This window comes from Oryctolagus cuniculus, chromosome 1 (assembly GCF_051225735.1).
Source record: "Oryctolagus cuniculus isolate XC-2025 breed Fujian yellow rabbit chromosome 1, ASM5122573v1, whole genome shotgun sequence".
Taxonomy (NCBI): domain Eukaryota; kingdom Metazoa; phylum Chordata; class Mammalia; order Lagomorpha; family Leporidae; genus Oryctolagus; species Oryctolagus cuniculus.
In genome coordinates this window covers 204,531,974-204,556,687 of record NC_142867.1, presented here as the reverse complement: position 1 = coordinate 204,556,687, position 24,714 = coordinate 204,531,974, and the positions used below count along the sequence as shown (strand labels likewise).

At 45.0% G+C, this 24,714-nt stretch overlaps 1 long non-coding RNA gene across 4 annotated transcripts; it reads right to left on the bottom strand.

Annotated features, from left to right (window-relative positions):
* Positions 1-3,866: 3,866 nt before the first annotated feature.
* On the bottom strand, positions 3,867-23,446 carry LOC149128830 (uncharacterized). 4 transcript variants are annotated; one of them, XR_016211195.1, is made up of 3 exons: positions 22,231-23,446; positions 5,592-5,719; positions 3,867-5,193 (listed from the first exon to the last, which is right to left on the bottom strand). It is a non-coding gene; the product is annotated as an uncharacterized LOC149128830 (long non-coding RNA). The 4 variants fall into 4 exon arrangements; XR_016211197.1 differs by having other exon boundaries at positions 5,676-5,719; XR_016211191.1 differs by lacking the exon at positions 5,592-5,719 and having other exon boundaries at positions 21,924-23,446.
* Between the last annotated feature and the right edge of the window lie 1,268 nt (positions 23,447-24,714).

The following is a 24,714-nucleotide window of genomic DNA, read 5'->3' as shown; positions in this document are numbered from 1 at the left end:
GAGCTTTGTCTCTCAAAAACTGTAATCCCTTTGTTCTTTAGAAATTAGGTTTACTTGCTTTTTTAAGATGCTACAGAACAACAGGGAAACCTGTCTTCTTAGTCTCAAATAAGGAATCATTATGATGGGGCGAGTGTTTGTGTGCGTCTACAATTTTGACCCAAAGAATATAAATAAATGAAAACCTTCTTTCTCAGCTGAAATGGTTGTTCCTTACAAGAGCTCAACTGTAAGCTATAGGCAAACTCCTTGACTCACTAATCACCAACAGAACATAATACCATAATTGATTTTATGAAAATATATGTAAGAAGTTTTTCTATATTTCTATTTTCTATTGGTTCTGTTTCTCTGGAAAACTTTCATTAATACATCCATCATCTTACCAAAAAAAAAAAAAATCTACCTCCACTCCTGCTCCATCTACTCCCTTCTCTTTCTTTGCTTTCATTATATGCATTCACAAATAATTTCTGTCCATCACTAACTCATTCCAATTTGAATTCTACTCCTGAAATGATTGCATATAAGATCAGCCCTGGCTGCTGTGGCCATCTAGGGGGTGAACCAGTGGATGGAAGATTGTGTGTGTGCGCGCGTGTGTGTGTGTGTGTTTATGTGTCTACTTCTCTCTCTCACACTCTGCCTTTCAAATAAATAAAATAAATCTTTTAAATTTTTTTTAATTTAAAAAAAACTATAAGCACCGAAACAAAGGGTTTATGGAATTCTGGTGTTAAGGTAAGTGGGGAGTTAATGGTAAAACGAAGAGACGGACTAGGACAGGTGAAGAGGAAAGGTGTGGGAAGTCCCTCGAGCACGCGCATTGACAAATCACGCTTTCGCTTGTGTCGCATGTTCGAAGATGGCTGCTGAGACGTCGCTGGAGATGTGTGGTTTCACACAGTAAACCCTGTGGGAGCTCTCCCGCCAGCCTTGAGGGGGTCTCCTCAGATTCCAGTCATAATTTTGGTGTAGCTGGTTCTGTCTGGTTTATCAGGGGCCTTAAAACACAGCTCAGCAGATTTTTAGCGAAGACAACTACTGTGGGAAAGCAAATTACTGTGTAACAGGCAGGGAAACAACTACTATGGCCGTTAGAATGTCAGGCAGCTACGCAAAGCGTGCTGGGAAGCAAGGGGAGGGCGATTCTTCATTGTCCGTGGTTTCATTAACACAATCATGGATACTCCCTAAGCCCCCCATGAGACCCTATTCTTTCGTCCTAATATTTGTGTGTGTATACAGATGCACATTACAGAAGAGCATACTTATGATTCTCAAATTCTGACTCCTTCATTTTACTGTGAGCCAATGAAAACCTCAATGCTTCTGTTTTCTCATCTCCAAAATGAAGATAATTTGGTGAAGGTTTATTAAGATATATATTTATAATTATACCAGACACATTAAACACTAATGTCATTGTCATAGGAGAAACGTTGTTAAAAATATGGAAATTAACCAAAGAAATTACTAAGTATCTGTTAGCACCCTTCCAGGATCTATCAACCTTTCATTGTCTTTGAGCTATTTTACAACTCTGTAAATTATAGAAAACTGAGAATCATGCAAATTATTCTTGTCCATAAAAATGCAAATTAATTGTGTCTAGAGGAATAAAATTGATAATTGCATCATAGATAGACCTGTTTTGCATCTGTCTGTGAATTCATTACATTTCTTATGTGCCACTATAATGTGTGGTTCTTTGGATTTTCTTTTGAACCAACTGGAACTTCTTATTGGTTCCTTAATTAATGAGTTAAAAATATACATATGCTAATTTTCAATTTGTATGACAGCCATGATTTCATGTTTTAAAATATCCTTCAACACTATAATTATAGTACCTTTACAAGAAAAATGGGTGTGATAAAAAATGTTATACCCAAACACTATTTTATGTGTGAAAACAATAAAATTCTCACACATGCAAGTATACAGAAAACATACAAAATATGTAACATATACTCCTTCATTATTAAAAGTTCTTGAAGAGGTCAACATACTGAAACCTAAGTCATAACATTAAGAACTCTGGAACAGCAACAAACTGAAGCTAAAACTGAAATCCTTAAATATAAATTATATAAATACAGCTATGGCTTTAAAATATGAAAAAGAGTATTTTTAAATAACAATTTTTAAATTAATTTCAGTACAATAATATGGGGGGGTAATGGGATTCTAGATAATCTGACCAAGTTTTTCTATCTCTGACATAATTGAAAATGCAATTCCCTTCCCTAGGCAGACAGAAAAATCCTATTCCACAATTACCTTGGAATATAAAGAAGGGTTTTCCCTACATGCCTACAACCTTTCTGTAGAAAAAGGACCATTAAGAAGAGGGGAGGGGCCGGCACCATGGCTCACTTGGCTAATTCTCCGCCTGCGGCGCCAGCACCCCATATGGGCGCCGGGTTCTAGCCCCGGTTGCTCCTCTTCCAGTCCAGCTCTCTGCTGTGGCCCAGAAAGGCAGTGGAGGATGGCCCAAGTGCTTGGGCCCTGCACCCGCATGGGAGACCAGGAAGAAGCACCTGGCTCCTGGCTTGAGATCGACGCAGTGCCGGCCATGGCGGCCATTTGGGGAGTGAACCAACGGAAGGAAGACCTCTCTCTCTCTCTCTCTCACTGTCTGTCAAATTAAAAAAAAAAAAAAAGAAAAGAAAAGAAAAGGGGGACAGCAGCCCAGCTTTTCCCCCCACCAATACTCATTAACTGAGAATTCTCCTTTCTGGGAGCTCCTTGCTGTAGTCCTTGCCACAAATAGACCTGCCCACAGGCCGTGGTAATCGTGTTGTCTGAATGAAGGAGATCTAACAATGCCCACCTGACCTCTTATCTGTGTACACTCAAAAATAATTAGCTTGGTTCTGATTTCCACTTTTAGGAACACTAAGAAACTGTAAGGAATGTCCACTATCTCACTCAAAAGATTTGGCAGGAAGAGGATCTGTAGGAAGTATATTTAACTGCGTGGGTAGGCATTTGGTGTCATGATCGGAATGCTATTTGGAACACCCACAATATATCAGAGTGGCTGGGTTCAGGTCCCAGCTCCGCTTCCACTCATGGCTTCCTGCTAATGCCCATCCTGGGAGGTGGCAGGTGATGGCTCAAGGACTTGGGTCTCTGCCCCCCGATGTAGGAGACCTGAACTGAGTTTCAGGGTTCCAGTTTTGCCTGGCCCAGCCTTGGTTATTGTGGTCATCTGAGGACTGAACCAGCATATGGGAGTGCCTTCTTTCAATCATTCTCATATATATTCTCTCTCTTGCTCTCTGTTTTAAAGTGTTTTTAACTGCTTTAAATTGTAAAATGAGTTAACATAATACTAACTCAGCAATGTATAAGCACTTAAAATCATAAATCAACCACACCATCCATCCCAAGAATATTTTCTGAATGAAAGGTAAATCGCTACAGGACCTATCTTGACAAACGAAGCCATCAGTACAACAGTCACTTACAAGTCCCACTACGGGAATGCAAGCCAAGAAACTGTAAGGAATTCACATCATATTGTGCCCATTTTTCCACTTAAAAAATGGTAGAACACATTTAAAAATGTAATTCTGGAAATGACCTGACAAGCATAATTCAGTCTTATATTTGTATTTCTAAGAAACCTCGAGGAGTTCGTATAATTTTCCACAAAGGGTCAAATGACTACTTTTTTACAAAAAGTCAGCTAGCTAAACTCTAACTACAGCCATCAAGGCTTCTAAAAAGGTCACATTGATCCAGACCAGAAGTCCCCAAACTTTTTAAAGGGACAAAGAGTAAATACTTCTGGCTTTGCAGACCACATGGTCTCTGTCACACCTACTCATAGTGACGTGTGAAAAAACTGGGGCATCTGTGTTCTGATTAAGCTTTATTTACAAAAGCAGGCAGTGGGCCATGGTTGGCTGAGCCCTTGCTCCAGCCCAGTACACCTCACAGTCCATGCAAAACAAAGTCTGAGTGGGAGCGGATGGTTAGCCTAGCGGCGAGGACACCCACGTACCCACATCAGAGCATTTGGGTTTGATCCCTGCCTCTGCTCCCAGTTCCAGCTTCCTGCTGAGACGGACCTTGGGAGGCAGTGATGGTATCTCGAGGGACTGAGTCCCTGCCACCTGCATGGGAGACACGCACTAGGCATGGGACTGGCCTAGCCCTATTCATTTTGGGAACTTGGGGAGTGAACCAGCAGATGGGAGAGAGCTCTTATCTGTCTCTCTACCTCACAAATAAATAAGGAATTAAAAAATTTAAAAAACAAGGGTGAGCATTTGGTACAGCAGCTTTAGTTGTTACTTGAGTTGCCTGCATCCCATATCAGAATGCCTGGTTCCACTACCAACTCTTCTGCTCCTGATCCAGGAGTGCTAACGACCCAAGGTGCTAATGTGCACCCTGGGAGGCAGGTACGTGGGGTACTGGGATCCTTGCACCTTGCACTCACATGGGATACTTGAGTGGTAATCCAGGCTCCTGGCTTCAGCCTGACCCAGCTCCAGATGTTACAGGCATTATGGGAGTGAACTGGTAGATGGAAGATGTCTCAGTATCAGTCTGTCTCTCAAATAAAGTGAAAATAAATGGAAATTTAAAAAGAAAACCAAAGCCTGGAAAGAAGTGTGTAAACCATCCTCTCCTGTTCTCCAGTGTGATCAGAGCTCAGAGTTCTTAGGCGCTCCCTAAAGCTGTTCTCTGAAAGTGCACTAGCCCCATGAGCAGGCACAGGAGAAGCTCTCCTTTGTCTTGCTTGTTAATATTCCGGGCTGCTCCTCCCAGCCAGTGCAGAAGTGAAGATGCTGAGGCCATTTTCAGAGAAATCTGGAACATGTGACTCGCTCACTTCAAAGGATCCTCTTCTGGCTCAAAAGCATTTTAACCTGAAGCACTATTTCTTCTGCAAAGGAAATCGAGTACCAGCGTGTCTTCGCCTGCCATCTTGTGGCCAATCGGGATAATGCACAAGGAAATCGCTTGACCAAGGCGGCTGGAACTAGCGGGGCACTTTGTAACACGGGCGGGACACTGGGGCTATACAGGGAGCCCTGAAACCTGCAGTCCCTTGCCCTGGCTGCAGTCCTCGGAAGAAGAGACAGATCTTAATCCGAAAGCGTCCACCATTGTAGGGTGAACCAACGGCAAAAGGCAGACCTTTCTCTCTGTGTCTCTCACTGTCCACTCTGCCTGTCCAAAAAAATTATAGTCATGATAAATGATTTGCAGGAGTCGTACAGAGTACTCTGAAAGTGAATAAAAGGGATTTAACCCAGCCAGGGAAGGTGGAGAAAGATTCTCTGAGTGTGAGATGATTATACTGAGGTTGAGGTGTGTGGGGACTTTGAGGTGGGGGGGGGGGTGGAAAATTATCCCAGGGAGAGGAGGAGCAGCGCCTGTGAAAGCCCTGTGGGGAAAGCAACGCAGGGGGAGGAGTCCGGCATGGGATAAGCCCAGGAGGTAAGCAGGGGTGAGGTGGAGCAGGACCTCAAACTATGAAAACAAGAGCTTTCTTTATCCTACTCATATAGGCAGAGTGAAACCATAGGATGACTTCCATCAAGGAAGAGTGACAGAAGCAGATTTACAATTCAATAAAGTCCAGCGTGTGGATCAGTCGGGGTTCAGTCAGGAGAAACCGGGCAGCAAGATGACCAAGGCAAGTTTCATACCAATAATTATTAGTGATACGAGGCCGGAGTAACAAGGGACTGTCCTGTGAGAAATAAAGAAAATCAAAGAAATGCAGGCAGAGCCAGTATAAGGAACAGCCACCACCCAAGGAGCAACCTCCTACTTCCAGGCCTGAGCACTGGACCTCCTCGAGGGGGAACTGCTGTGCCACACCAGGCGGAGCAGAGAATTCTAGAACCCCAGGGACAGCCAGGTGGCTCTCTGGAGGCACTAAGCTACAAAACTCTCCAGGGTGGGGAGGCTGCCACGGGTAGATTCTGGCCAGTGGGCGTTGCAGGCCATGGTGCACAGTGCAGGAGCTGGGCTAAGGCACCTGGTCCCCAAGAGAAAAAACGCCTTCCTCCTTCAGTGTCTCTCCAGTGCCCTCTGCTGGCAAAAATATTCAGAGCTCAGCTGAGCAGGCAAAGCAACGTGGGTGTGAAGCTGAAAGACCCTTAACTGGTAATCAGCCACATGTGGGCCTGGTATGGACAGCTTTCTAGAAGAGCAAGTGTGGCTGAAAGTAAACCAGTTAGGAGGTAGCAGAGTAGGCCAGGAGAGTGATGAAGAAGTGGGAATAACCTATAGATACTGGAAAAACTACACGAGCAAGTTCCCTATGGCCTGCAGAAAGGACACAAACGTGGTCTATGTCACTATGCTCCCTGGACCTGAAGAAGAGCTGCCTGGGAGGTCACGGCTAAGAGCATCGAGGGGCAGCTCTCGAGGGTACCCAACTGTACTGAGTCAATTCTTTGCATAGGAAAGGCACAGGCTTCGTGCTGCCCTGACAGGCTTGCCAGACGTGAGAACATCAGGCACACTCAAGCCACAAAACCCTACCACTGCCAGACTATGAGAACAAGCCTGGGGGCCTAAAAAGTCGCCAAAGAAAAAAAGCATGGCTGGAGATAAATCATCACTCTATTTCTAATAAAGGCCCTTGTGAGTTTTTTGTTTTGTTTTGTTTTGTTTTTGTTTTTGTTTTTTAAGAGCCGGCAAGCCTGGTCTTCTGTGGCTTCTTCCAGGCCCCCAAGTCACCTGAACCTCATCCACAACCTCATCGGAGAGGAGGGTCCATGTGCGTTGGGCAGGTGCCACAGCTGTCTCCTGGGAACTTTCCCTCATTCCTCCAAACATGGACCCCACCAAGGGCTAGAACTTGAGCACCAACCAAGAAGCCAGGCCAAGGTGAATGAATGTGTCAACAACCATAGTTTGTACTTAAACACATAAACAAGAATGCATTTGAAAATGGCTCCCTCTCAACTGTGGACCTGTCAGGTAGGTGACTGCTGCTTTTTAAATAAACCTTTCCGATGTGGTTTGATGTTTTTGAATCACTTCACAAAAGTGAAGGTAGGGAGAAGCTTCAAGTTGGGTAAGAAAAAGTTGCCTGATAATGACACTGGAGTGGAATTTTAATAACCCAGGTTAAGCTTTCTCTGGGGCCTGAAAGGACCAGGAGGGCTTTTTATTACTGTGACTAAAGGAGTTGTAGACTCTTCCCGAGAGCCTCTGTTGGCAGCCCTTCGAATTCAGTTCTCTTAATGCGATGGCGATATGGAATAGGCAGCTAGCTGTGTGTGTTGAAGTGGAAGTCACAAGCCCTCGTGTGATTCTGTCCTCCTACTCGTCAATCAAAATGCACCTGTCCCAAGATACAGCTGTTTCCACCAGGACCTAAGGGAAACACCATGAAACATGGATACTGGGCTCCGGGGGGGACTTGTGGAGGTGCCATGTAATGCCCAAGCGACTGGACAGGCACTGCTCTGACTTCATAAAGGAGAACGATTGGGAGGGGGTCTCCCTTCACTGGAGACCACAGCTGGAGGAGCTGCCAGGCTCTCACTCTCTCCCTCTGTCTCCCCTCCCCTCCCCTTTCTCCTTTTGGGCAAATCTTCTGGCCTCTGCCCATTCCTGACAGGTATCTCTCTGTGGGGGACAACCCATGCTCAAACCTGAGTGTATGTTCGCTTTCTCATCTTTTAAATAAATTTTGTCATGCCAGCACTTAGCACATTTGTCTTTGTGTATGGCAATAGCCTAAAGTAAAAAAAAAAAAAAATTGATCGCCCTAACCCACATCAGTGGTACCCATAGGATGCATGTGGGGAAAGAGCAACTTAAAATTCAGCTCCAATTGCTTAGTGAAGCTAGGATTTGGACAAGTCTAAGGTAAGGGTAGCTTTGGTTTCTGAAAGAGATAAGTAAGATCTCTAACTCTTTTTCCTTTTTAAAAAAGATTTATTTTATTTGAAAGAGAGTGAGAGGAGAAAGAGATCTATCAGCCGGCTTACTCCCCAAGTGGCCGCACAGCTAGGGCTAAGCCAGGCCAAAAGCCAGGAGCTTCATCTGGATCTCCCACATGGGTGCAGGGGCCCAAGGACTTGGCCCACCTTCTTCTGCCTTCCCAGGTGCAGTAGCAGGGAGCTAGATCAGAAGCAGAGCAGCCAGGACTTGAACTGGGGACCATACAGGATGCCAGTGTTGCAGGTGGAGGTTTAACCCAGTATGTTTACAACACCAGGTCCCAAGTCCTCTAATTCTGTGCAAGTTCTGTTTGTTTGTAGCAGGTTGGTTTTGATAATGCTGCAGCAACAAATCAAAAGCCCTTCTGTTTTGGAGGTACAAATCAATCAATATATCAAAACAACTAGTGGCAAACTCACAGCCACTATCACACTGGATGGGACAAAGCTGAAGGCATTTCCCCTAGGATCTGGAACAAGACAAGGAAGTCTACTTTTGCCACACTTAACAAGAGCAATTGGAGGGGCCAGATAAGCTGTCTGCCTATAGCCCTGGCGCCCCATATGAGCGCAAGTTTGAGTCCTGGCTGCCCCACTTCTGATTCAACTCCCTGCTAATGTGTCTGGGAAACCAGCAGATGACTCAAGTGCTTGGGCCCCTACCACCTACACAGAAGACCCAGTTGGAGTTCCAGGCTCCTAGTTTCAGCCTGGCCCAGCCCTAGTCCTTGTGGTCATTTGGGTAATGAACCAGAGAAAGAAGAGCTCGCTTGCTCGTTCTCTCACCTGCTTTTCAAATAAATAAATAAATAAATAAATCTTTATTTATTAGAGAATCCTTATTTATTAGAGAAGAGAAATAAATAAATAAACCTCAAATTGGAGAAAGTCAAAATATCCATTTTTGCAGATGACTTGGTTTTATACATGGAAAAACCTAAAATACTCCATCAAAATGCTGTTAGAATTGATAATTCATTGAAGCTGCAAGATGCAAAAATCAACACACAAAAATCAGTAACACTTTTATATACCAATAATTATCTTGCTAAAATAGAAATCAAGAAAGCAATTGCATTCATAATACCTAAAATATATTTAATTAAAAATGAAGGATCTCTACAATGAAAATTATAAGACATTGATGACAAGGATCATAAAGAACTCCAAAAAAAAGGGAAAGAAATTCATGGATTTGAACAATTAACATTGCTAAAATGTTCCTACTACCCAAAGCAATCTACAGATTCAGTGCAATCCCCTTCCAAAACACCAATGACATTCTTTACAGAAATACCAAAAAATCCTGAAATTCATCTAGAACACCAAAAACTCAGAATAAAAAATGACCTTGTGCAAAATACGTCAAGCTAGAGGGGCATGTATTTTGCCTAGTGGTTACAGTGCTGGTTGGGACACTCATATCCCATCTGAGTGCTCGAGTTCAAGTCCTGGCTCTGCTCCCAAAGACAGCCTCCTGCTAATGCACATCCTGGGAGGCAGGCAGCAAATGAGGGCTCAAGTGATTGAGTCCCTGCCACCAAACAGGAGACGCCAATGAAGTTCCCAGCTCCCGACTCTGCCAGATCCAACCCGGTTATTGTGGACATTTGAGGAGTGATCCAACAGGTGGTAGAGGCCTCTTTATTTCTTCATGTATTTCAAATAAGTGAAAGCTAATTTCAAATTTTTTTTTTGACAGGCAGAGTGGACAGTGAGAGAGAGACAGAGAGAAAGGTCTTCCTTTGCCGTTGGTTCACCCTCCAATGGCCGCCGCGGCCGGCGCGCCGCACTGATCCGATGGCAGGGGCCAGGAGCCAGGTGCTTTTCCTGGTCTCCCATGGGGTGCAGGGCCCAAGCACCTGGGCCATCCTCCACTGCACTCCCTGGCCACAGCAGAGAGCTGTCCTGGAAGAGGGGCAACCGGGACAGAATCCGGCGCCCCAACCGGGACTAGAACCCGGTGTGCCGGTATCGCTAGGCGGAGGATTAGCCTAGTGAGCCACAGCGCCGGCCAAATTTCAAATTTTTTAAAAAGAAAGTTCATGTGGCTGGCTCTGTAGCACAGTGGGTTAACGCCCTGGCCTGAAGCACCGGCATCCCATATGGGTGCTGGTTCGAGACCCGGCTGCTCTACTTCCTATCCAGTTCTCTGCTATGGCCCGGGAAAGCAGTAGAAGATGGCCCAAGTCCTTGGGCCCCTGCACCCACATGGGAGACTGGGAAGAAGCTTCTGGCTCCTGGCTTTGGATCAGCACAGCTCCAGCTGTTGCAGCCATCTGGGAGTGAACCATCAGTTGGAAGATTTCTCTATCTCTCTCTCTCTCTCTCCCTCTGCCTCTCCTCTCTCTGTATAACTCTTTCAAATAAATCTTCAAAAAAAAAGTTGCAGCTCAATTATCAATAGCTAAGATGTGGAATCAACCTAAATGTCCAGCAACTGATGACTAGATAAAGAAATTATGGCACATAAACACTATGGACTACTACTCAATGCTAAAAAAATGAAATCCTGTCTTTTGCAACAAAATGGATGCAACTGGAAACCATTATACTTAGTGAAATAAGCCACTCCCAAAATGACAGAAATCATGGTTCCCCTGATCTGTGGTAACTAATAGAGTACCTAAAATGTAATGTGTAGGAGTGAGATTGACATTTTGAGATTCGATGATTGCTTATAGCTCTTGTCTAGTGTTGAGGAACAGCGTTTTTCTTTCTTCATACTATTTGTTGAACTCTTTACTTAGTGTAGGGTTAATCTTATGAGTATAAAGTTAATTAAAAATAGATCTTTGTAGAAATTCAGAATGGGAATAGGAGAGAGAAGAAGAGGGTAGGGTGAGAGGGAGCATAGGGTGGGAAGAATCACTTTGTCCCTAAATCTGTCCATATGAAATTTGTATGCCTTAAATAAAATTTTTTAAAAGAAAGTTGGAGGCATGAAACTCCTGACTGCAAAGCTATAGTAATGAAAGCAACATAGACTGAGGAGTAGACTTGCTGCATTGTTGTTTTTATCCAGATTGTGTTTAACCTCTGAAAGATTAATTTTGCATTTTTTATTATTTACCATTTATCAGTTGTTAATATTCTCTGTTCGAGTACAGTACAATAGACTATGAGCTAACATTTTAAATTTTCCAATGTGGTATATTTCAGATATTTGAAATTAAGCAAAAAAAAATCTCAAAAGAGTGAAGAATGTATGTACCCTTTGGGCAATCTTTTTTAACTTTTATTTAATGAATATAAATTTCCAAAGTACAGAATATGGATTACAATGGCTTCCCCCCCATAACGTCCCGCCCACCCGCAACCCTCCCCTTATCCACTCCCTCTCCCCTTCCATTCACATCAAGATTCATTTTCGATTCTCTTTATATACAGAAGATCAGTTTAGCATTATTAAGTAAAGATTTCAACAGTTTGCTCCCACACAGAAACATAAAGTGAAAAATACTGTTTGAGTACTATAGCATTAAATCTCAATGTACAGCACACTAAGGACAAAGATCCTACATGAGGAATAAGTGCACAGTGACTCCTGTTGTTGACTTAACAAATTGACACTCTTGTTTATGGCCTCAGTAATCACCCTAGGCTCTTGTCATGAGCTGCCAGGGCTATGGAAGCCCCCTGAGTTCACTGACTCTGATCATATTTAGACAAGACCATGGTCAAAGTGGAAGTTCTCTCCTCCCTTCAGAGAAAGGTACCTCCTTCTTTGATGACCCATTCTTTCCACTGGGATCTCACTCATGGAGATCTTTCATTTAGGTTTTTTTTTTTTCCCCAGAGTGTCTTGGCTTTCCATGCCTGAAATAGTCTCATGGGCATTTCAGCTGGATCCACATGCCTTAAGGGCTGATTATGAGGCCAGAGTGCTGTTTAGGACAACTGCCATTCTATGGGTCTGCTGTGTATCTCACTTCCCATGTTGGATCATTCTCTCCCTTTTTGAGTCTATCAGCTAGTATTTGCAGACACTAGTCTTGTTTATGTGATCCCTTTGGTTCTTAGTCCTATCATTATGATCAGTTGTGAACAGAAATTGATCACTGGGACTAGTGAGATGGCATTGGTACATACCACCTCGATGGGATTGAATTCGAATCCCCTGGTATGTTTCTAACTCTACCGTTTGAGGTAAGTCAGCTTGAGCATGTCCCGAATTGCACATCTCTTCCCTCTCTTATTCCCACTCTTATATTTAACAGCGATCACTTTTCAGTTAAGTTTCAGCACTTAAGAAGAATTGTGTATTGATTACAGTATTCAACTAAAAGTATTAAGTAGAACAAACAAAAAAAATACTAAAAGAGATAACATATTAAGCTGCTCATCAATAGTCAGGGTGAGGGTTGATCAAGTCACCGTTTCTCATAGTGTTCATTTCACTTTAACAGGTTTCCTTTTTGGTGCTCAGTTAGTTGTCACCTATCAAGGAGAACAAGTGGCATTTGTCCTTTTGGGATTGGCTTATTTCACTCAACATAATGTTTTCCAAATTCCCAACAGGGATCACTTTTCAGTTAAAATTTAAACACCTAAGAATAATTATGTGTTAATTACAGAGTTCAACCAATGGTACTAGAACAAAAAAAAAAAACTAAAATGGATAAAGTATTACATTGTACATCAACCGTCAGGACAAGAGCTGATCAAGTCACTATTTCTCATAGTGTCCATTTCACTTCAACAAGTTTCCCCTTTGGTGCTCAGTTAGTTGTCGCCAATCAGGGAGAACATATATTTGTCCCTTTCGGACTGGCTTAATTCACTCAGCATGATGTTTTCCAAATTCCTCCATCTTGTTGCAAATGACTGGGTTTCGTTGTTTTTGACTGCTGTATAGTATTAATAAGGGCCCAGACACCTTTGGAATTAGACTCACTGCCCTGCCTCCTGGTACTTATGTCCAGGCTAAGGTCCTGATAAAAGTAAATAAAACTGGAAGGGCCCTGGATTAAAATAGAATCAGCTTGAGAACTCCCTCCATGTTTGGGTTTTGTGTGATCTCAGAGATTGGGGCAGCATTCACTAATTCACTAAATAACTCACTGTTTTATTGGGTTGCTGATTTGGACCGGCTCCACTCAGCAGCCTGGAAAAGGAATGAGGGGCTGCAAGTTCCACTTTCATGTACTCCTGCTAAATTAGAGGTCTCAGCTCTGCCTCTAAATCCGAAGTCATTCATTCACCAAGGGGCATCGCCCAAGACTGTCCCTGGGGAAGTCTCTGTGGTCATTTGTAAAGAAATATAAGAATGTTAGAAAGGGTTGAATTTTAAAATCTATGAAGACAGTCCACATTGCAGCTTTTTTCAGTGGCCAAACCGTAGGCTTCCATGGGCTTCATATGCAGGACTAAAAATAGCTGCCTGTTTTGAACTGCTTGCTGTTTACATTACTGTTTGCTGTTTACATTGCAGTTCATTTTATGCAAAAGAGGCTAGGTGTTGGTGTGAGGGGAGAGCTTTCTCACAAATATGTCCATTTATCCCTAATCTGAGTATCTTGGATGATCACAATGCAGTGGCATTGGCAACAGGAACTTTCTGTGAAACCCAGATGGGCCCAACCCAGGTGATGTATTTATCCTGGACCAAACTGATGCTTTGCAGTTTGATCCCTGACAGATAGATGGAGCCCTGAATAGAAAAATGTGTCTTGTTCTAAACTGGACATAGAAACATTGGCTGGGAGTGGAGGGATTGACATTCATTGGCTTTTTGTGTGCCAAAGAAAAGCAGGACTGTTTGGAAAATTTGTCTTTGATTTTTTTTCTTTTTTTTTTTTCTTTTTTGACAGGCAGAGTGGACAGTGAGAGAGACAGAAAGGTATTCCTTTTGCCGTTGGTTCACCCCGCAATGACCGCTGCAGCCGGCACACCGCGCTGATCCCAAGCCAGGAGCCAGGTGCTTCTCCTGGTCTCCCATGCAGGTGCAGGGCCCAAGGACTTGGGCCATCCTCCACTGCACTCCCGGGCCAGCAGAGAGCTGGACTGGAAGAGGAGCAGCTGGGTCTAGAACCAGCGTCCATATGGGATGCTGGCACTTCAGGCCAGGGTGTTAACCCACTGCGCCACAGTGCCAGCCCCGATGCTTTGTTAAACTGACAATACACAGAACTTGATTGCTGAATGTGTAGCAGGTCCCCGTCATGGATTTTGTGGATTTCTGACACGTGTACCTCCAGTGTGTATATCATTACTACTCTGTAGTTTGAAATATTTAATTATTCTAAGGTGTAGCAAAAAAAGTTTTGTTAATTATATAAAGGCCCATATTAGCCAAACAGTAAGTGCACTGAGTTGTGGAGAATGGTACATTTTACTGAAAAATGCCTTTATGGAAAGTGTGACACTCAAATCTTATTTTTAATGGTGGCAGACATTGTGATCAAAATTTGCTCCAGCTCATAATTACGGGTCAAAATTGAAATACAGAGGCCAGTGCTTTGGCATAACAGATAAAGCTGCCACCTGCAGTGCTGGCACACCACATGGGCGCCAGTTTGAGTCCCTGCTGCTCCACTTCCAACCCAGCTCTCTGCTATGGCCTGGGAAAGCAGTAGAAGATGGCCCAAGTACTTTGGCCCCTGCGCCCACATGGGAGACCCGAAGTAAGTTTCTGGCTCCTGGCTTCAGATCAGCTCAGTTCCAGCTGTTGAAGCCTTTTGGGGAATGAACCAGGGATAGAAGATCGATCTCTCTCTCTCTCTCTCTTTCTCTCTCTGCATCTGCCTCTCTGTAACTCTGCCTTTCAAATAAATATATCTTTAAAAAAAAACTAGATAAGCTCTTTAAAAAAAAAACTGAAATACAAAGGTACTTCAAAAAGTTTCTGGAAATATTAAAAGTAAAGTTTATTTTGGTGTGAAAAGTTCTGAAATCCATGCATAGCTTTTACATATACATTTTCCATGAACTTTAGATAACTGCTCATGAGCATGGATTTTGAAAATTCCTTTGCACAAAAATAATCTGTTCTTTTAATTTCATTTCCACATTTTCTTTTTTAAAGATTTAATTTATTTATTTGAAAGAGTTACAGAGAGAGAAAGAGAGGAAGACACAGAAAGATCTTCCATCTATTGGTTCACTCCCCAGACAGCCTCAATGGCCAGGTTGAAGCCAGGATACAGGAGCTTCCTCTGGGTTTCCCATATGGGTGCAGGGGCCCAAGCACTTATGCCACCTTCTGCTGCTTTCCCAGGCCATTAGCAAGGAGCTAGATTGGAAGTGGAGCAACAGGGACAGAAACTGGTGCCCATAAGGGATGCAGCACTGCAGGCGGCAGCTTTACCCTCTACGCCACAATGCCAACCCCTCGCACAAATTTTTTAAAGTACCCTTCTACCTGCAGGGACTCAGAAGGGGCTGATTGTAACTAGGAAACACATGATTTCTAAAGGAAACAGCAGTTAATTTACTCCAGCTGATAAAAGGCAAGCAGAATTATATACAGTGTCAACTAATTTCCTAGTTCATCAGAAAAGGTTGGCGGTTTTACAAAATTTGACATTTAAATGTGGGTAAATGTTTTTAAGTGTTTTAAAAAATGTGTGGCTTCAACACTATGTGATGGGCTGAGATAGGACTTTCTGGTTTCCATCCTCTGGTGTCACTGAATTATTTTGTTTTTGTGATTTGTTAAGAAGTGGCTAGTAACTTAAAAGCATCAGTGAAAGAATTCTAACTGGATTGAGAGTTTGCAAGAAAAAATGTGACCTAACTTAATGAACTAATCTGAAGTGCATCTGCCAAGTAGAAGACCGACAAGGAAAAAAACGGGTTCCTAGGAAGAGGCAGGAGGCTGCAGTTGCAGGGCAGAGATCTTGCCCACAAGAAGGTAACTCTACGACCTGCAGCCTTTCTTTCTTAGGGCCTTACTATTGTGCAGTCACCTGTTTCCTTGCTGCCTTGCTTTGGTGTAACGTAGCTCTCCCTGGCAGGTTTTCTCACCAATGAAAACGTCACAAGAATTCCAAAGACAGCAATGCATACAGCATGCTGCTGCCACTGATTACTGAAGTCAACGAATGAGAACTTGAAACATGTGAAATGCACCTAGTTGCTTGTGTCTGAACTTCAGGATCAGTGAGGGGTCTGGAAAGCGTAGTTCTTGTGTTTTGGTTCAAGCTCCCCATTCTGTGACCTAGAGACTATCAGCTCTTCCACTCTCTGTAGCGTCTTTTTTTGCCTGAGAGAAAACATTCACCAAAACTGTTGAAACACTTTACTTTTCCTACACTGTGTTTGTAAGTATTCATCTTGGTAAGTTTCTAAGTTTGTTATCTGGGCTTAAGATTTGAGGCAGCTCTTAGGATGTGGAAGTTGATAATTATATTGAGCTGCTTATTATGGTATGTAACTCAAAGTCTGAATGTGCAGGAGGACTGTATGGTCAATAAAATTGAAATGCTCTTCAGGGTAGTGAAGTTACTAGAATTTACTAAATTTCTGTATCTTTCCAATAAAAGTATTAATACTTAAACAACAATACGGAACTGGCATTTAAAACTGACACACAGATCGATGAAACAGAATAGAGAACCTAGAAATTAATCTATATAGCTAGCTGATTTTTGGAAATGGTTCCAAGAACACACACTGGGAGAAAGGGCAGTCTCTTCTATAAATGGTGCTGGCAAGACTATACATATGTCGAGAATAAAATTAGATTCTTAACTCTCATCATATGAAGAAAAACTCAACTAAGATCGATCAAAGATCTAAATGTAAAATCTAAAAATGAAAATTCTAGAAGACAACATAGGTGAAACAAGACATTAGTATAGGCAAAGATATTTTGGATTAAGACCCTGAATGCACTGGCAGCAAAAGGAAAACTAGACAAATGCGATTATATCAAGCTAAGAGTTTCTGCACAAAGCAAACAATCAACAAAGGGACAACCAACAGGATAGGAGAAAATATTTGCAAGTTATTTGACAAAGGATTAACATTCAGAAAATATAAGGAGGCCCCCAAAAAAATCCAGTTAGGAAATAGGCATAGGATCTGAACAGATATTTCAGAAAAGAAGAAATACAATGACCAAAAAATGCATTTTTTTAAAATGCTCAGTATCACTAGCCATCAAGAAAACGCAAATCAAAACCATAATGGAATATCATCTTACTTCAATTAAAATGGCTATTATCAAAAAGCCAGAAAGTAACAAGTAAAGTATGTGAAGAAAGGGAAACTCTTAGAAGTGTTTTTTTTTTTTAAGATTTATGCATTTTATTCGAAAGGCAAAGTTACAGAGAGGCAGAGGAGAGGGGAGGGGAGGAGAAAGGAGGGGAGGAGAAAGAGAGAGAAAGAGAGAAAGAGAGAAAGAGAGAAAGAGAGAGAGAGAGAGAATCAGTCTTCCACCTGCTGGTTTACTCCCCAAATAGCCACAACAGCCAGAGCTGGGCCAATCCGAAGCAAGGAGCCAGGAGCTTCTTCCAGGTCTCCACCCAGGTGCAGGAGCCCAAGGATTTGGGTCATCTTCTGCTTTCCCAGGTCGTCAACAGGGAGCTGGATAGAAGTGCAGCAGCTGGGACTGGAACCAGCGCCCATATGGGATGCTGGCGCTGTAGGCAGCAGCTTTACCATCTATGCCACAGCACCAGCCCCAATCTTTTTAATTACTTATTTAAAAGGCAGAGAGAGAGGGAAAGAGGGAGAGAGGAAGAGAGGGACTCTGCTTATTTACTCCCCAAATGCCTGCAACAGCTGCGGCAGGGCCAGGCCAAAGCCAGGAGCTAGAAACTCAACGCAGATCTCCCATGTGGGATGGCAGGGACCCAAGTACTTGAGCCACAAGCTGCTGCTTTGCCAGAGTGTGCATTAGCAGGAAACTGGATCAGAAGTAGAGGTAGGACTTGAACCCAGGCACTCTTACATGGGATGTGGGTATCCCAAGCCACAGCTTCACCTGCTGTGCCAGAACACCCACCCCAGAAAGGGGACACCATTTACTGTTATGGGGATGTAAATTATACAGCCACTACAGAAAACAGTGTGTAGACTCCTTAGAAAACTAGAAAGAGAGCTGCCATGTGATCTATCAATCCCACTATCAGTTTTATTGACAAAAGACATGAAGTCACTATATCCAAGAAATATTTGTAGCGCCGGTATTGTGGAGTAACAGGTTAAGCCTCCACCTGCAACAGGGCCAGCATTCCATATGTTTCAAGTCTCAGCTGCTCTACTTCCAATCCAGCTCCCTGCTAATGCACATGGGAAGGCAGCAGAAGATGGCCCAAGTACTTGGATCCCTGCACCCATGTAGGAGACCTGGAGGAAGCTCCTGGCTTCGACCTGGCTCAGCCCTGGCCGTTGTAGTCATTTGGAGAGTGACCCAGTGGATGGAAGATATCTATCCCTCCCTTCTTCCCTCCCTCCCTCCCTCTCTCTCTCTCACCCTTTCTCTGTATGTACCTCTTCCTTTCAAATAAATCTTTATATAATAAATAGAAATAATAAATAAATCTCCCTACATAGGAGATCTGCATAAAATTTTAAAGATTTTACTTATTTACTTGAGAGGTAGAGCTACAGACAGAGAGGGAGAGACAGAGAATGGTTATCCATCCACTGGTTCACTCCCCAGATGGCTTTAACAGCCAGAGCTGGGCCCATCTGAAGCCAGGATCCAGGAGCTTCTTCCACTTCTCCCACGCAAGTTCAGGGGCCGAAGCAGTCAGGCCATCCTCTACTGCTTTCCCAGGCCATCACAGAGAGCTGGATGTGAAGAGGAGCAGCCAGGACTCAAAACAGCACATATACATGCCGGCGCCGCAGGTGGAGGTTTGGCCCATTACACCACAGCATCAGCCCCAAATAAATAAATCTTAAAAAAGAAATATTTGCTCCACCATGTTTACTGCAGCATTACAACACTATTTACAACAGCTGAGACAGAGAATTAACCAAGGTATCCATCAACAAATGAATGGACAAAGAAAATATAGCATATATACACAGGTAATATCATTCAGTCATAAAAAATCAGTGCAATTTTGTCAACTGCAGCAAGATGGACATTATGTCAAATAAAATAAGCTAGACAGGAAAGACAAATGGGGTGGGTGCTGTGGTGCAGCAAGTTATACCGCCATTTGCAACAACAAAAAGGTATCAGAGTGCCAGTTGGAGTCCTGCTGCTCCACTTCCAATCCAGCTTCCTGATAATGTGCCTGGGAAGGCAGTGGATGATGGTTCAAGTGCTGGGGCCCCTTCTACCCATGTAGGAGAGCTAGATGGAGTACCAGGCTCTTGGACTTGGCCTCACCCATCCCTGGCCGTTACAGCTGTTTGGGGAGTGAGCTAACAGGTCAAAGTTCTATCTTTCTCTCTCCCATCCACCACCCCACCCCTTGCCTTTCAGATAAATAAGTAAATCATTGGGGGGCAAAAAGACAAACATGGCATGTTCTCTCTTACATGGAAGATAGTCTAAGTCATTCTGAACATAAGAGACTACTAACTAGAAGATGGCAGTGTGGGACAGAGGAAGGCTGGATAACAGATACCAAATCAGCGTTGGACAGAAGGAACAAGTTCTGGTGTTACACAGCACAGCAGTGTCGCTCCCCCTCTTCGTGGAGGAACGACACAGGACCCTGCGCTGTTCTTTCGTCTGCTCGGCCCTCCCCGGGTTTGCTGCTGGTTCTTCCCGGGTTGGCTACTATCCCTTCCACCTCCGTGGAAGGGCAGTTCCCCCTGGCCACATTCCCCACTTCCGCAGGGGAGCAGCACACTGCCGGCCGGCTCTTCTCGGGGGCTGCACAGGTGTTCCCCTTAGATGTTCCCTATAGATGTTCCCCGGTGCATGCCGTTTCTCTCCTCCTTTATAGTCCTCCTCCGCCAATCCCAACTCGGCTGCCCACACGCCGAGTACGCTGCTCTCCTCCAATCAGGAGCGAGTCCTACAGTTTATTAGTTGAACTGGAGGCAGCTGTGTGGAAGCTGTTTACTTCTCTCCCAGCGCCATATTGTGGGAGAGCAGATGCATAGAATAAGTCCCAATTCCAGTAACTCAGTCCAGTCCGGGCTGCTCCCCACACAGCAGAGTGACTCCAGGTCCCAACAACGTCTCATACATTTCTGAGCAAATAGGAGAGAAGCACTCCAAGGCTCAGTCATACAGTAATGGCAGAGCAGGAAATGTTAATTACCCTAACTTGATCAGTACACATTGAATACATGCCACATCATATACCAGAAATATGTGCGATTGTTATTATTCAATTTAATGTTTTTAAAGAGTATGTAAGTAAAAAGTATTTGGGAAAAAAACACACACATTCACTCTACTGGGAATTAAGGGATTGTAACCAACAATAAAGACATTTGTTTACCGCATGGGAACATTTTTTTTTTTTAAGATTTATTTATTTATTTGAAAGTCAGAGTTACATAGAGAAGGAGAGGGAGAGAGAGGTCTTCCACCCGCTGATTCACTCCCCAATTGGCTGCAACGGCCAGAGCCATGCCGATCTGAAGCAAAGAGCTAGGAGCTTCTTCTGGGTCTCCCAAATGAGTACAGGGGCCCAAGGCCCATCTTCTGCTTTCCCAGGCCACAACAGAGCACTGGATAGGAAGTGGAGCAGCTGGGACCTGAACAGGTTCCCATATGGGATGCCGGCACTGCAGGCAGCTGCTTTACCCTCTACACCACAGTCCTGGCCCCATCTTTTATTCTTGATAAATTACTTCTATTTCCATACAATCTAACACTGTACTGCAGTTAAAAACAATGAAAGAAATCTGCACATACTGATGCAAAAGTTTTCTAAGCAAATTCTTACTAAGAAAAATTCCTAGAGCAGCATTTCCAGTTAAGTTGCCACTTGGGACACCAGCAATAGAGTCCCGGCTGTCCCACTTCCAATCCAGATTTCTGAAAATATGCCTGGGAAAACATCAGATGATGTTTCAACTGCTGGGACCCTGCGCGCAAACGGGAACATGTGGAGTTCAGGACTCTTGACTTCATTTGGCCATTTGGGGAATGAACCAGCAGAGGAAAAACCAATCTTTCTCGCTCTTATTCTGCCTTTCAAATAAATAACCTTTTTTTTAAAAGAAAACTTCCTAATTATACACAATTATGTTAACAGCTATGTAAAACTTGCTCTTGTACACCGTCTGAATATATGCAAATATACCGTCTTAATTGGGTTCCAAAGGGAAGGGGAGAGATGAGCCATGAAACACTCGTCATCCATGCAGGCGGATTTGCAGACAGACTTGGCTAAAAACCCGTCTTGAATCCATCATCCAGCCTGTGAAGAAGCTACAAAAGGCTAAGAGTAGAGATGGGAGGGAGGTCAGGGGAGCATCCGTTGGAAATGTGCTGAAACCCCAAGCAAGTGTGTTGATGGAACTTCGAGCTTAGCAAAGGAGTCCTCCACAGGCCCCCTCAGGGAGCCTGCAGTCCAGGTGGACGCCGTGGACGCCTGACTCCCGCCTGCAAAGCCTGAAAACAGTGCTCTGGCGGCAGGGCAAAGTCTCGGGCTGATTCTCATCCAGCCGAGCCTCTCCTTCAGCGCCCCCCGACCACACCCCCTCCAACGTCGGCCTCTAACAGAATAGCTCCAGCCCCGTCCGCCCAGGTGACCTCATCTCTGAAACTTGCGGGGAACTCTTTCCCATGCCAGCTCCCTACCACCGACATAGTTGGTCCGGAGAAAGCTCCCGCATCGATGCCCTCCCGTCACTATCAGGACAGCTTGCTCCTAAATCCATTTCGACAGAGAGAAACTGCTCTTGTCCCTCCTGCAAAGCTTTGTATGAACGGCCATGAATCACACCGCAGTGCACGGACAGACTATTGGTATTTCTTCTATAAAGAGACCAAGGGGACAATCTGAAGTTCAAGTTTGCTGCAAACATTCCCCCTTCGTACATAGCTACACTCGTAGATGGCTGGATGGCGACGGGCTTTTGTTGCTACTAACACGAATTCCTAGAAAGCAAACTGCCAACCTTTGTAAGATTGAAGTCAAGGACTGGGTTTTAACAGATCCGAGGAAAAACGCACCGCCTCGCAGACCGCGCGCCTGTGCAATGCAGCGGGCTCCGGCACCCGTCGCTGCGCAACGCGCATGCGTCACACCCTCCGCGCTTTCTACGCCATTCCTTCTGGCCCCTGAACACCTTCTACGGAAAATGCAGTCTTCACTCCTCCTTCAGTGAGGAACCGGCTACAACAGGGTGAGGAGGGGCTTCCAGAACTGCCCAGTCCCGAGTCTCCACACCCCGACCAGCTAGAAACGTAAGCTCCCCGGCCTACCTGCGAGTGGGCGGGGCTCGACGCTGAGGCCCCGCCCCCGCCGCGGCACCTGCGCTGGACAGGTGGGCTGGAATTCTACTTGTAGGTTTGTTGTAGGGTGGCAACTACTGAAACTTCTTAACGCCTTCAAGAACATAATACATCCTGGCTGTTGTTGCCTACTAACGTGCCTACTCAGCTTCCATCGGGTCCGGAAGTTCCTCGGGTCAGCTTTCACCCAGTTAATGTCCGGCCGTCATCTCCCACCTTCTGCAGAACTCAGGCCTGTTGTCATTCCTGCTGTCTGCCTTGCCCGGCGTTTACAAACACGCTCCTGCTCTCAGAGCTCCTCACTGCCCATGTCTGCCTCTGTCCTTCTTCCCCGTCTCATGAAAACAAAATGGCTCTCTCGTTTGCTTCCTCCTGCTCACCCCTCCAGCCCATCAGTGCACTTCGCAGCACTCGGGCTGCTCTATTCATGCCATGAAAACTGCGTGCAGCAAGGTCTTCAGTGACCCAAAGAGCACTTTTCCGTGCTGCATTCTCTCCGGCACCTGACACGTGTGTGTGCACTGGCTGGAAACCCCACCACCACTCCAAAATGCTCCTGGTTATCCCACCGTCTGGGCACCACTCTACCTGCCGCGAGCTCCTCTGCTTTCTATCCCCTCTGTTGCCTCCCAGACCGTGCTACACCTGTTCCTTTCGTTCTCCACACTTGTAGGTCATTGTGGTTGCTCGGGCTGTAGCTCTAGCTAGCCCTTGAAGTGAACTATGGCCTAACCTGAGTCACTTTATTTCATCTCTGGAGGATCTCTAGTCACTCTGTCCTATATGTTTCTAACTAGTTGCACAGCTACTATCTACTCAAAAAATAACCCTGTAAGAGTGTTATCTGTATATTAAGTGCTGGGAAAATGTGTCCGTCTCCCGGCTCCTCCCAAGAAAAGCGTAACCTTGCCTGTTTGGCTTCTGTAACAAAATGCTTGGCTTTGTAATTAACTCCCAACAGGCTGTGGTTTTGCCTTTATGAGCTTACCCCTGTGCTCAATCAGGGCTGCATGATTTGGAGGGCACATGCCCCCCGTGCAGCTGCTTTTAGGAATAAAGACTCCATAATTCAGCCCTGAGACGTTGGCGTCTTCTGTAACTCACTGTTCGAAGACAATAGCCCTCATCTTTCCTGAGCTTCAGGACTCTCGGCCATCCCACCCGCACCCCCAAGACATTTTCCCCAGCAAACCTGCTTCCCTTTCTGTGCATAATCTTGCTCCTGGGTTCTGCCCCAAGTGCTGTCTCAAGCCAGAAATCTAGGCTCTGCCATAGGCGCCTCCCGTTCCAACATGGCCAGCTGTGGGCTGTGTTCCGGGGGAAGCAGGCTTGCATGCAGACTGATGAGGGTGCGCTCACGACAGCACCGGTGAGATCTGGGAGCGGCTGCATGGCGTGGAGGGTGGAGGAGAGTTGAACAGCTGATGCAGCTTCAGCAGTGGCCTCAGCCTATCCTTCGGTGAGCTCTGCGCCGGAGTGGCCCTTCAGAGTTGTTCCAGGACTCAGACACACAGCTCCCAGCCCATCCCTGGATGTCCTCAGGAAGGGACTGACCTTAGGTGAGATGGCTCTTTGCTGAGTGCAATTCCTGGGGAGGAATTTGGCTGCCGAAGCTCCTGGATGGGATGAGGGAATGGGTGTCACTCCCCAGCACCCACTACACCTCTCAGTCACCAAGTGCTTTGCCTATTTCTACGTTTTTTTCAAAGGAGATCCCTCCACTTTCAGACTAGTCTGTTATTCAAAAAACATCTGAGGCATTGTGGCAGGGATGGAGTAATGAGCCACACAGACACAGTCCCAGCTCTCAAGATGTGTACAGTCTATCTGGCGAGCGAATAATCACCCAGTGTACACGTTCAAACTATACTAAGGCTTGCTGTGATTATATGTGACAAGAGCAAGGTGGGGGGGCGGGGAGATCATCCCTGAGGAAATGGCATTTGAGGTGAAATCTAGAAGATGACGGGGAGTTAACTAGGGGTGGGCTGCTCCCTGGGGTGGGGTGAAAGCAGAGCTCTGTGGACAAGGGGAACTGCCTGTGCCGAGGTCCCGAGACAGGCGGGGCAGGGCATTACAGGAATTACATGTCTGGAATGCAGAAACTGAGGGCAGAGAATGGTAAGATCCAATGAAGAGACAGGAGTCAGGTCCTGCAGAACCATATGCCTTTTTTCCCTAAAGTAACAAAAGCCATCAAATGGTGTTTTTTAAAAGATTTTTTTTTGAAAGTCAGAGTTACACAGAGAGAAAAGGAGAGGCAGAGAGAGAGAGTGAGAGAGAGAGAGGGGTGTCTTCCATCTGCTGGTTCACTCCCCAGTTGGCTGCGATGGGCGGAGCTGTGCCAACCAGGAGCCAGGAGCTTCTTCTGGGTCTCCCAAGCGGTTGCAGGGGCCCAATGACTTGGGCCATCTTCTACTGCTTTCCCAGGCCATAGCAGAGAGCTGGATTGCA